The sequence below is a fragment of the Macrotis lagotis genome, unplaced genomic scaffold (assembly GCF_037893015.1).
Source record: "Macrotis lagotis isolate mMagLag1 unplaced genomic scaffold, bilby.v1.9.chrom.fasta BILBYCTG092, whole genome shotgun sequence".
Lineage (NCBI taxonomy): Eukaryota > Metazoa > Chordata > Mammalia > Peramelemorphia > Peramelidae > Macrotis > Macrotis lagotis.
This window is the reverse complement of record NW_027421999.1, coordinates 303,941-318,087: the sequence shown is the minus strand read 5'-3', so window position 1 is coordinate 318,087 and position 14,147 is coordinate 303,941.

Below are 14,147 nucleotides of genomic sequence, written 5' to 3'. Positions count from 1 at the left end.
AGGCTTAGACTTGATTTTCCTACAGCAGGGGGGAATATGCGCTGCACTAGGAGAAGAATGTTGCTTTTACGCTGACCATACTGGCGTGGTCAGAGAGTCAATGGCTAAAGTAAGGGAGGGATTGGCCAAATGTAGGAAAGAAAGAGAACAGCAAGAAGGATAGTTTGAAGCATGGTTCAACCAATCCCCGTGGCTCACCACATTGGTCTCTACCCTGATTGGCCCCCTGATACTGCTTTTACTCCTCCTAACCTTTGGGCCCTGCATGTTAAACCAAGTGCTTGCTTTCATTAGGAACAGGTTTAATACTATCCAACTAATGGTACTCAGGCAGTCTTACAACCGTCTCCCTGGGGATTCTGTGCATCCCTTTGAGGAGCATGAGTGCTCCTGGATTGAACAAGAAGAGAAGGGAATGTAAGACCCTGAGTCTCGAAATCTGTGAACAATAGTCTGAATGCCTGTAAGACCCTGAATGTCGAAACCTATGAACTGTTGCCTAAATTCTTCCCCTAAGTTCTTGCTTGGCCAGCTAGCTGAGTTTCTGCCAGATCAGCTCCTGTGGATTCTGCCTGGTCAGCCCTCGGACCATGCAGCAACGGGGCTTCTCCGAGGACTTGCATCCAATAAGAACACACCGCACCATCTCAAGACAATCTGCAGGCAGATGCTTGAAACTCCCCTACCAAACCATATACAAGGTCTCTCCTCACTTTATTCGGGGATCCAGGATGCTAGCCCTGACCTAGGATGGAACCCTAGCTTGAGCTAGTTTAATAAACCCTTACTATTTATTACATCTCCATCGTGTCAAGTGCCTCTGTTCTGTATTTGGGGACATGTCTCGGACCTTAGCACTTGATTTCCATCAGGACATGCTTTTTGGAAGAAAAAATGCCTGCAATTTTCAAATCTTTGTTCTATTCAAAACTCATGTTTTAGTTGACAGATACAGGATTACACAATTTTGTTTTGGAAAGGAGTAGACTCCCATTTAACAAAACTGGATATGGAATCTCTAAAAAAATCTAGACAGATTTTTGAGCCAAGCCAAAACTAGTCTTGAAATAGAATTAGTCCACCAATTTTTCAACTCTATTTTCAAACGTTTGCTTTGTATGAAGTTGAAATATTGTGAGGTGTTACTTAAAAAAAAGTCTCAGAAAATGCAAATTAAAGTTTCTCTGATGTGCTACTCAAAAGGTAAACCTCCCTTTTGTTTCTGTGTATGTCTATTCAGATACCTGTGCCTATGTGTTGTTCTTTTAAATATCTAGCTTGGTTTATTTTTGTTATTGTTGTTTTGCTTTGTTTTTTTTTTCTATGACTTGATTGGTTGTGGCAGTTGTCTATTGTATTTTCTCTGTCCTGATTTGGCCAAATCTGTTTCTGTGTTCATTTCCCCATTTCTATCAGGAAAGTGATTTCCAGTCAATTGTGATTTTGACTCTATGATTCTTTGTCAGTTGTAAAATAGGGGGAAAATTAGAATTTCTGCAGGTTAAGTGCCATGAATTATATAAATCCAAAAAGTGTGGTTTTAAAAAGAGAGATTCTGGTTTTTTTTCTATTCTTACCTTAGGTAAGAAAGAGCTATTCATTTTTTTTAATTTTGCCTAAGGCAATTATGCTGCAAAGCAGTTTCTCATTCATTTGGAGTCTGTCCTCCTTCTTCCCCTCCCACTGTTTTCTCTCTAAAGGAAAGTTTCTTTTAACAAAATGAGATTTAATGGTGGCTAGGGCGCTCAGTGGATAGAGCACCAGCCCTGGAGTCAGGAGGACATATATTGCAATCTGGCTCACACACTTCTTAATTACCTAGCTGTGTGACCTTGGGCAAGCCACTTAAACACATCACCTTGCAAAAACATAAAAAAAATGAGTTTCAAAAATAATAGAGTGCTAGCTTTTGATTGGCATTTTAAAATCTAAACAAGGTAAAAATTAAGGACTACTTTATGAAAAATGATCTGTTGTTTTAAAAGGTATATTATGGAGATTTAGAATTTCATGATAAAGTATATACTAACTCAAATCCATTTTAAAAATCTGCATTTTAAATTTTAAAAGAAAAGTCCTATTCCTTGTCCTACAAGAGGGGAAGTAATGTAAAAATATTTTGAGAATAATTTATCCAAACTTGACTAAAATCTGAATAGATTCTTAAAATGTTTGAAATTTGATTTTTAAGGAGTGTGTATACACACACACACACACACACACACATGTATTTATGTGTTTTTCTGTGTGAGTATTAGAGCTATAAATCAAAAGATAAGTTATGAAATCTTTCTTGGAGTGTCGAAACCAGATATGAAATGTTTTAGGATGTGCTCGTATTTGGAGCTGATTGAGTTCTAGCTTCCATGAAAGTAGGCACTGTTAATTTGGCAGAATCTCAGGGAGAAATCAAGCTTTGGGTTTCTGAATAAAGGATGGAAGCTGAAAAAATCCTATGATTATATTAACTGTTCCAAATAAAGATATAGATATAGATACATGCCCATATCTATTTATATATATTATATATGTATATATAGATAGATAGATATGCATATTTACCTTTGAATGCTTAATTATTAATCTAAAAATCTATTGGACATTTCCATTCCCAGTCTAAATGAAATAAAAGTTCAAAAATAATGAATTACTCAATTTATTTCTTTGGGTTTTGCACGGGTCCAGCCCCCGCGGGGTCTTTGGAACCTGACAGGAGGGATAGAGTCATCGAAATTAGTTGAGTCATCCCAGGGTTAAAGGCAGGACCAGGTTGATTGACTGTCAGCTGCTTGGATTTATTTTTATATTCTCAGAATCATATCAAACAAGCAAGCTAAAATCATTTCCTTGGTTACAAAAGTGTACAATTTTCATCATCAGTCATATAGTTCATATGGTTACAAGTTTCATCATGTAGTGGTTACAGGTGTCATTATCAGCCATGTAGTTAATTTTCTTGTTCCTGCTCAGACCGTGATGACCTCAACCTGTCTGTTGAGGAGATTGTTGCTGCATAGTAAAGTTATTAATTAAGCAGAACTTTCCTGATAATACTCTTTGATATAATTCATTTAATGGAATGCTTTTATATTTTTGTGTCATGTATTTAATGTTTTTCGATATGCTCACTTGACAACCTATAGTGACGGCAGTTATGTTTGTCCACCCATCTTTTGACTCCTTCAATAACCAATTTTCCTTTCAGTGCTTATTGGTAAATACCATGGTTTCTATGACTTTTTATTCTTTCCCAATAAACTAAGGCTTTTAAGAGTTCCCATATTGGTCACCTATACTAACTATTCTCTCGCTATTTTTATTATATATTCCTGTGTATGATAATGGGGAAGAACTGTTAATTTCCCGGGAATTCTACTTAACCTACCTTGTATCTATTTTCTTTGTATATATTCTGAGGTCTCCCTGGAACTCCCAGTGCTGTGATGTTGAACCTTTTGTATGCCTCAGGGAGAGGCAATCCTGTTAAATTGGGACAGAGTTTACAATCTGTTTCATTCAAGGAATTTCTCTGAAATCCTTCCTTTATATTCGTTCCACTATAAGGATGAGTAAATTTTGCAATCAATAATAGACCTATAAATATGGGTATACATGGAATCCCTATATATATTGAAGAAGGAAATGTTGTTCCAACAGGCAGTGTGACGGCCTTGATTCTTCTTGCTGCTACTGTGTCAAGCAGCTTAGAGACCTTGGCTCCCAACAAACAGGGTTTTGTATTTAATTGTCTAAAAAAAGATTAAATTAAAATTAATAAGCAAATGGTATATTATTGTCTAATTTAGGATGTAGTCATTTTTAAGATTTCAACTTCTTGCTCCATGTTAGAACATTTTTAAGAAAGGTGCAATGATTTTATTGTCTGAGAAACTGAACAATGATATTTTTTTCCATGAAAAACCAGTCAGTAAATCAGGTCTAAACTAGGAGAGAGTTCATGATAAATATCTATAGGAAGCCTTTTGACGTTACCCACACCTTGCTTTAGAATAGAAGCAGCTTCCTAATTCACCATGTGCTATCCTATCAGATTTGGTTTGATTTCAGAACAAAAAATTTTTAGAATCAAAGGGAAGAGGAACAGTACTAACGAAATTTAAAAATTTGAAGTTTAGGCTATATGATCTCTTTCTATTAGGAAACTATAATTTATGAGCTGTTTTTATATGGTAGGTAATCTAAAATTTTGTATTAAATGAAGATATTTTTATGCTTCTTTTTTTTTGTTTGTTTTGTCCAGGCACTGGGGTTAAGTGACTTGCTGGAGGTCACATGACTAGGTGATTATTTTGTGTCTGGGACTGAATTTGAACTCAGGTCCTCCTGACTCCAGGGTCGGTGCTCTATCCACTATGTCACCTAGCTGAACCAACATTTTTTTAAATTTTAAAATGCATAAATGTGATCATAGAATTTTAAGTGTTCTTAACATTATAATATTAAGAAAAAAATTGGTAAATAGTTATTACAGTTAGGATCATTACTAAGGAAAGATTATGTATTAAGTTGTTTTTTTCCCACTAATATTTTTCCTTCCATTTGGATATGATTATTCTTTCAAAAAAAGATTAATATGAATCTATGTTTAGCATAATTATACATGTAGAGCCTATATGAGATTACTTTATTGAGAAAAAATTAGCTAATTTATCACAATAAAATTAACTCACTTAAAAACTAACTAAATTCATATGGTGGAACAAAAGGTCAAGAATGTCAAGAATATTAATGGAAAAAAAAATCACAAAGGAAGATGGCCTAGCCAAAACAGATCTACACTCATATTATAAAGCATCAGTCATAAAAACTGTTTGGTGCTGACTAAGGAAAAAAAAGTGGTGGATCAGTAGAATAGATTAGCTTCAAAACAAACAGCAGTAAATGACTACAGTAATCTGCTGTTTGATAAATCCAACATCTCAGCTTCTGGCATAAGCCCTCACTCTTGGATAAAACTTCTGGGAAATCTGCAACACTGTCTGACAGAAACCAGACATCTCAGCCCATATACCAAGATAAGGTTGAAATATGTACAGGATTTAGGCATAAAAGATGATATATACTAAGCCAATTAGAAGAACAAGTAAAATTTTACTTGTTAAATGTATGGAAAGGGAAATAGCTTATGACCAAGAAAGGACAGACAACATTGCAAAATGAAAAATGAATAACTTTGATTTCATTCATTTTAATAGTTTTGGTACAAATAAAGCCAATGCAAGTGAGATTAGAAGGAAAGTCAAAAGTTAGGTGACAATTTTAAAACTAGTGTTTCTGACAAATCTTTTGAATTTTAAACGTAATCGGAAGACTAGAAAACAAAATCAAAACTTTGTCATGTACACAGCTTCCTATAAGAAAGAGTTTCACATATGAAAATAAATTTATTTTGCAAGAAAACTATACAACAAAAAGAATCTAAATATAATAAAAATAAAAAGAAAGAAAGAAAGAAATTTTTTTCCCGCTTACTTGTTTGTTATCTTACAGTATAATAACTTGAAGTTTAAATCATTTCAAAGACTTTTCAGCTCTTGGTGAAAGAGCCAGAGATGATTTCATCTAGTCCCTTCAGCTCCCTAGGCCACAGTTTTCCACAGAAGGGGTTGTTTCTTGGACTCTAAAACCTCATAAGTTCTCATCATCTATAGTTCTAGGATCCTGTAGTGGATTTCAGTCAGGTTCCTCTTTCCTTCTTGTCCTTGGTTTCCTCTATAGTACTTAGAATGGTTTATCTTCTTAAATTTCAGAAATCTTTGACAATTCTATCCCTAAGAGCCTGCACATAATCTCACATAAGACCCTTTAGCTTCCTAAGTCTCACTTTTCCCTATAGTCACAGAAGGTTGAAGTATTCAATTCCAAAACCTTTTATAAACTTTCACCTATAGTCCCTAAAGTCACAGCAGGATCATATTTTTTATTTTTATTTTAAACTTGAATACAAAAGTTGATAAGAAAAAATAAACTACACCAAGTAAACAGCCCAGCATAACAGAGGATTTACTGTGAAACAATAAAAGACCATTCAAAAACATGTATAGAAAAGACTACATTTTTTTCAAAAATAAAGACCTTTTTGCTTGCTAATTTGTTAATTGTTTTCCATTATAACAAGTTGTAATTTAAATTCTTCTAAGGTCTTGTCAGCTCTATGACTCAGAGTCTATGTTTGATCTCACACTAGTCCCTTCATTTGCCTTAATCTCTTTTTCCCCTGTAGTTACAGTAGTTTGGGGGAATATCTTAGCCTCTAAACTCTATGAAGGTATTTTCAACAACTCTCTACCAAAGATGGAGCTTCACAAGAAACTGAGGCAGCCTGCTGATCATGGGTACATTGCAGGCTTTTCCTTTGCCGAGGTGAGGCTTCAAAACAAGGCTTTCTGTAAACAAATTCAACCAGCGCAAACAGGGTAGACTACCTTTGGTGGAACATACTTCCCATTTAAAATAAAAATCAGTCAGATTCTTGACAAGGTTCTTGACCCTCTCCTAATGCTGATGCCTTCCATGCTCAAGAGGTCCCTGGCCAGCCTGAGGCATAATCAATGTTGAAAAATGTCTAAATACATTGTATCAATTTGCATATATCACCAGTCTTCTCCAGTGCTGTGTTTTCCTTTCCCTTGGCCCTGCTCAAAAAGTGTCTGATCTAGCATAGTGTTGGGAATGAATGGGTTAACATAATGCCATGGATCAATGGGTTATCATAGTGTCATGTATCAGTGTACTCCCACAGTGTCATGGATCAATGGGCTACCATAGTGTTATGGATCAATGGCCTACTGTGCTTTCTACTATTCTTTGACCTTACAGGAGCTGTTTAAACTCAGCTCATAGTCAATTTTCTTTGTTTCTAAACATCTGAAGCCACTCAGACCTTTACTGTGATGTTTCTGGCCTCCTTTGTATTTCTGTCCTCCACTAATGCCTCTGGCTTTCCTTTGGCTAGAGGGACACACAAATTATGTCTCCATTGTAGACCTTTAGCTTTTTCCTACTGACAGTCAGTGGCGTTCACATCTCGTCTATCAACTTGCAGAATCCACACTTGTCTGAAGCCAGACATCACAATGAGCTGGGTCTGAAGACAGAAACTGAGACTTGGTGGGATAGTGGAAAGGCTGGTCTATGACCATCTAACCACATAGCAGCTTCCCTGGGACTGGCCACCTCCATACTGTGTTCATGAATATGAATGTTCTCCTCCAACCTCATTCTCACATCACCAGACTCTGTGCCATAATAGAGAGAGGAGAAAGGAGAGTCATGGAAGAGAATGAGAGGGAAGAGGGCCTGGGGAGAGGGAAGGCTAGGGAAGGAAGGGGAACTGGGGAGGGGAGAAGAGATGAAAGGGACAGAGACAGATTCCTTTAAAGCCAGAAAGCCCCAAGTTCAGTTTCCACCTCAGACACAGAATGTGGCTATGTGACCAGCAAAAACTATTGACTGACTGTCATCAACAGACAGAACTGGAGACCTGGGAGGAGCAGTATCTAGCCACACCACTCCCAGCCCAGCCTTCCAGAGTCCAGTCCGGCCCTCACAACCATGATACAGAAAAAGTACTTTGTACATGAGGTATCAACCATAGCCACTGACTACCCTGCAAAGTGTGAACAGCCAGGCTAGTTAAGGCACCAAGGCATCCCAAGGGAAAACAATGGGGCAGCCCTTCGTGCCAGGCAATACAGAGTATCATTCCTACTCTCAACCACCACCCATCTCCCTGGGGCCCTGATGGGGACTACTCAGGGTGCTGTGCCCAGGAACAGTGCAGCTTCCACCATGGGCCTCCATGCATCCTGGGAACCCTCCTTCATATTTGCTCCTGGTGACCTAGAATAAAATGATCTCCCACCAATGTCCTTGGCAACATCTAGTGGATCAAAAACAGAACTGATATGGATTTATCGGTGGAAATGGACTTAAAGAAGATGCAGTCTTGCCATCTTGTCCCTCTCCCCCAAAAACCGTAGGACTTTTCCATTTGCTTTGCCCCTGAAAATGTCCCAAAGTGTTTTCCAGGTGGTCTCTGGGGCATCGGAAAGTTTGGCAATGCTTGGGTGCATTTCTCCAATGAATCTGAGAAAGTCCTACAGGGAAAAGAGATTGGAAACAAGAAACAAGAACAATCACAGTGAGGACTATCAAGACAAAGATAAAAATAACTACAATTCATCCTCTTCTTCCTCATGATTTTATAGCACTGAAAATTGAAAAAACCTTGCAGTGTCTTCTGAGGCCAGACTAGCCTTGGGAGGAGAGAGCTATCCAAAAGATCTCAGCCATAGTAGTCATCAAGGGGGAGGGGTGAAATACCTTTTCATCTAGTTTCTGGGAGATCATGAGCCAGTTCATTCTAATTCCACAAAATGGAGACTCCATTGTTTTATGTGGTTCTTCCTATCATTGTTTTCGTGGTCAGTAAAGTTTTCTGATTCTCCTAATTTTACTTGGCATCAGTTCCTAGAAATCTTGCTGTTAGTCTCTGAATTTTTCACATTCATTTCAGGCGACACAATAATATTCCATTTCTTTCATATATAACACCTTGGTGAACAATGCCAAGATTAACAATGCCTCAGCTTGTTCCACAGACAAAGTGCCGCTGTGAGCTGTATGTGGGGCCTTGAATTGGTTTAGTTATAGGCCTGCCTAGCAGTAGAACCTCTGGGTCAAAGGGTAGGAAGCTTTTAGAAATTTTTTTAAAGTATTTTATTTTTTCCCCAATTGCATGTCAAGAAAAGTTTTAGAATTCATTTTTATAAATTCTATTTTGACCTACCTCCCTCCCCAGTTCTCTTCCTAAAATGCGAGGCAATTTGATATAGATTATACAAGTATTATCATGTAAAATATATTTTATATTAATCACAGTTGTAAAAGGAAAAACAGATAGGAAAGAAAAATTCCAGAAAAAAGAATAAAATAAGTTGGAAAAACTATGCTTCTGTCTCCAGTCAGAGTTCAGCAGTTCTTTATCTGGATGTGGACAGCCTTTTTCTGCAGGAATCCTTTATACTTGTGTATCGCTAAGAAGAGATGGATTATTCACAGTTGATCATCACACAATTTCACTGACACTGCACACTGTATTCTTGGGCCAGTTCATTTCTGAAAAGGTCTCTCCAGGTTTTTCTGAACTCTGTTCATAATTTATTATTGTATGACAGCATTCCATTGCATCCATAGACCACATCCATTGCCCCAGTTGATGGGCATTCCCTACATTTCTAATATTTTGCCACTATAAAAAGGGCTATAAATATTTTTCAACATGTAGATCCTTTTCCCTTTTTATGATTTGCATAAAGAACTAGAATTGCTGAATGCAAGGAGAAGTACAGTTTGATTTCCCTTTGGGCACAGTTCCATAATGGGTGCAAGGATTCACAGATCACCTCAGTGCTATGAGTGTGCATGACTCTCAACAATCCTTCATAGTTTGGCAGCCAGTTTGCTGGGTGGAATAGAATCTTCAGATTTATTTTGGCTGGAATTTCCCTCAGAACAAGTGATTTGGAGTTTGAGACAATTATTTGTTCCAGCTCTGTGACCAATTTTCTACTGGGGCATGGTTTTTGTTCCTTGATATTTCTGTCAGTTGTCTGTATATTATGGATAGCAGATAATGACTGGGGAGAGTTAATATAAAATTTTCCCCTGGTTGTGGGCTTCACTTATGGTCATTGCACCAATTAAGTTTGGACAAAGGTGAAACGTGCACATTTATAATGTGCACCCGAGCACCTACTTCTGCCTTGAGAATGAGTCTAGCCGCGGGCTTACCTCTCTCCGAGGTCTTCGGGTGCACTCCGGCTTCCGACCTGGGGGATGGGAAGGAGGTTCACAGCCACACACGAGCCTGGTTTACAGCAGAAGCATCTTTATTGATGAGCAGCAGAAAATGGCCCCCCGAGCCTTTGTGCAGCACACTTTTATACAGTAACCCTTTCTTCTCCGGGGTACATGCTCCTCCCAAGTTCCAGCCCATGGGCGGAGCCACATCCTGTTAGTGAAGCCATCCCAGTACCCTATAAGATTACCTTATAAGGCAGGTTCAGACTTCCAGGCGTCTCACGGCCCGGGTCATATGACCCTCATGGGTGGCCCCGGTCCAGAGCTTCCCCTTACAATTCCCCCCTTTTTGTTTGTCACGGGGAGGGGGAGAAGGTGACAAAGGGAAGAGGTCCCCTTTGAATCATTCCAGGGTCATCTTGAGAAAGGACAAAAAACATTTCAAGAAAACGGGGATAAGACAGCATAATATCAAAAATAAAGCAAGAGTAGGTAGGAGAGACTGAAGGAGAGTCGTAGGATTGAGTTTTTTAAGACCCTCTACAATTTGTTCAGCCACATGATTAGGAGTAAGGTCATCATATGATGCTTTGTTGATATAATCAGCGATCTGAAGCAAGCGTGCGATCTCAAAAGTTATGTTATTCTTATTGAGACCATGAAGGTGAGCCCTTATCTCATTCCATCCAATTTGAGATTCATTGTATACAGCTCTTGTTAAGCAAAAGGAGGTGTATCTATAGTCACATCTTAGTTTCTGTTGCAATTCTAAAAAATATACCTTTTCAGATAGGAGGGAAGTGGCTGTCTGCAATTCCATAATAGCAAAAAGCAGTTGCTTATCTATAATTGCCTGATGTTGAAACCCAAGTGAAACATTTTTCATGAGATTATGCAAAGATTGGGCTTGTACAATACTATTCTGAGCATTAGAGATGGATAAAGCCAAAGCAGAAGAGGCCAAAATAGCCTCTACAAGAAGAGTGATCCCTAGTACAATACAACTCACACATCTTTTCTTTCTACTAAGAGTAGATAATTGATATTCCAGGGTATCTAAAATCTCCTCACCTTTGTTAAGGTACCAATGTCCCTCTTTTACCACCATAAAGGCGTAATGAGGTCTTGTTACAATATATACCTTTGAGTCTAGAGGAAGGGAACCGTTCAGGCAGGTAAAGAGCTTACAGCTAACACAGGTAAGGTTGTAGACTGATGTTGATGTTTGATATTCCTGGATAGAGGAAGAATTACCAGGATCCACCATAAACAAAAACCCATTTCCCACACAAACAGTGCCAGACAATGTAATGTTATTGGTCACATCAGACACACCCGTCACTTCAGGCATTCCCTGAACAGAGACACCACCTATTGCAGCTATCACTTTCTCCAATCCTGCTACTGTAATACTGCTTGGGGAATGAATATATGTTGGTAAGGGATACCCAGGAGATTCCTGGTCCGGAATGTACTCAGAGGTGTAGTGACAAGACATCAATGCCTCTGAGTGATTGTAATAGCGAACTGTAGACTTTGCACATTGATGAGTATGGCACGGTGAGTAAGGCAGAAAACCTGGAAATCTGGCTAATTTTGTCACATTTCTCTTGGCGTTTGGGTCGCAGAAAGGGTAAGGTAATGCAATAGAAGCAGGTGTCCATCTCTGGTCAGGGTTGTCAGGGTCTAATACCCAATTATATAAATGGAATCGTCTAGGGTTCCTCTTATCCCCTAGAACCATAAGCTTATTTCTCAGGTCTGGGCACCAATTGGGATTGGGACTGTTTTCTGCATAAGTGAAGTGCCACCCATTATTTGACCAACTCCCCTCGACCCACTTATGTATACAAAATGGAAGTCCATATACGAGTCCTGTGAAGTTGAACCCTTCATATGAATTAGTGTCTTGTTGTAACACAGATTGACCTGAACCAGGATAATGACAAGTTCCCATGCAGAAGAAACTGAGGCATAGGGTCAGTCCAAGATAGAGCTTTCAGCCATGGTGGAGAGGAGACGAAAGCCCAATACTTTTGATCAGTAACCGTCATTCCAGTTGCCGCGTCTAAATCAGCAAACAGCATCGTCAAAACCAATGTCATTACAATCCTTTTTCTGCACGTCCGTAGCCTCCTTTCTCGTTTCAGTCTTTTCCGTCTCAGTCCTCTCTTTCCTCTCCTCTTCTTTCTGCGTCGGTGTGACTTCTCGGACCCATTTAAGTGGCACCCAGACTTCTCCTCCATCTGGTCCATCTTCGGGCTGTATGGATAGAAAACCCTGCCCTCTGAATTGTACTACTCCAGGGCCATGCCAAACACCCTCATGGTCTTTCCAGTACACTTTCGTGCCTGGTATGCATATAGTAGGTGTATGTGAGGTTTTGGCCATATCTGTGCCCTGTGACTGTGGATGAGCAAAAAAGACCATGGCAGGAACCAAACCCTCCTCGGAAATGGATAAAAAATTATGGGTATAGAGGGCTTGTGCCAGGCGTGCCTGCAGAGAATTCTTTATGCCCGGGGAAATTCCCCCTTTTTGTTTATCAAGAAGGGTCTTTATAGATCTATTGGCATGTTCCACTATGGCTTGGCCAGTAGGATTATAGGGAATGCCAGTAATATGTTTTATGGAAAATTCAGAACAAAACTGTGCAAAGGCACGTGATGTATAGGCTGGACCATTATCAGTTTTTATAGACTCGGGAACCCCGAAAGAAGAAAAACAAGTAAGGAGATGGATGATAACTGACCTCACCGTCTTCTTTGGTTGGACAGTGGCCATAATGAATTTGGAGTATGTGTCCACACATACATGTATCAAACATCTAGTGTAGTGGGTTACATCCATTTGCCAGAGTGCATTAGGGTAGGTACCCCTGGGATTAACAGCCACTTCCTTAGGCCTAGGGAAAAAAGGGACACAAGCAGAGCATCGTTTTACTACAGCTCTGGCTTGCTCTCGAGAAATGCCAAAGAGATGTCTTAACGATCTGGCAGATAAGTGGTATTTAGAATGTGCCATAGAGGCCTCCGTCTGCAACGGGCAAAGTAAGGCTTTATCAACAACGTCATTGCCTGCAAAAATAGGTCCAGAGGAGGACACATGGGAACGGACATGAAGAACATAGATAGGAGAAGTCCTCCGACATAGTAAGGTTTGCACTTGGTAGAGCAGAGAGGAAATAGTGGAAGAGCGAAGATTGAGCTGAGCATCAGGAAGATTGCGAAGAGAAATAGCACAGTAGAGGCTATCCGTGATAAGATTAAAGGGTTCATATGGTAAGAGTTGTAAAGCAAAGATTATAGCTTGAAGTTCATTTTTCTGAGCAGAAGAATAGTCAGTTGGGAAAACTTTCAAAATTTTTCTGGAAGGAACATAGACAGCTGCTCGGGACTTCTTGGTAGCATCGGTAAACACGTTAGGGCCTTCCACAGGGGACAGAGCGATAACAGATGGGGAACGCGACAATGGAAGTAAAGTCCATCCTCAAAGGGGAGGTGGTAAAGGGAGAGAAATGACAAAGCAAAGGCAGAGTAGAGAGGCCCACTCAGGGATTTCTTCTGAAAACGATCGTAAAGAGATCTCCGAAGCAGAAAGATTTAGAACAGGATATCGACCATACAAGAGTAAGGAGCGTTCTGCAATAGAGAGGAAGAAGTTGGCTAGCATTTTCCATTTATTTGGTAAAATGCGTTTTTTTTATCAGGATAGAGCCACTCCAATACCCCATGCGTTTGATAGAGACAGCCAATCGGGGTATCATTCTCTAAAATGGTGGCATATATGGGCTCTTTTGGATCTTGTAGAACCACAACTGATGTAATTTTTTCCATAATGCCATCTATCTGATTTTTGGCCAAGGGAGTCAGACTCCTGGGGGAATTCAGCGATGAGTCCCCTCTCAAAATATCATACAGAGGATGCATCTGGGAATCCGGAATAGGAACTACGGAGCGCATCCATTGTATAGCTCCAATTAATTTTTGAAAATCATTTAAGGTTTTCAGTCCCTTTAAATTTATTTTTGGAGAAACACGGGTGACACTGTTTCCCTCTAATTTGTGCCCTAGATAATTATAAGGTTGCGTAAGTTGAATTTTTTCTGGGGCTACCTGTAATCCGTGGAGCTGTAGAGCATCTGTAACCCTTTGTAATATTTTCAATGCCAGTTGGCGTTGGGGAGCAGCTATAAGGACATCGTCCATATAATGTATAATTGTAACCTGTGGCTCTGATTCTCTTATAGGTTTTAAAATATTATGGACGTATTGCTGGCACAAGGTGGGGCTATTAGCCATCCCCTGGGGAAGGACACAGAA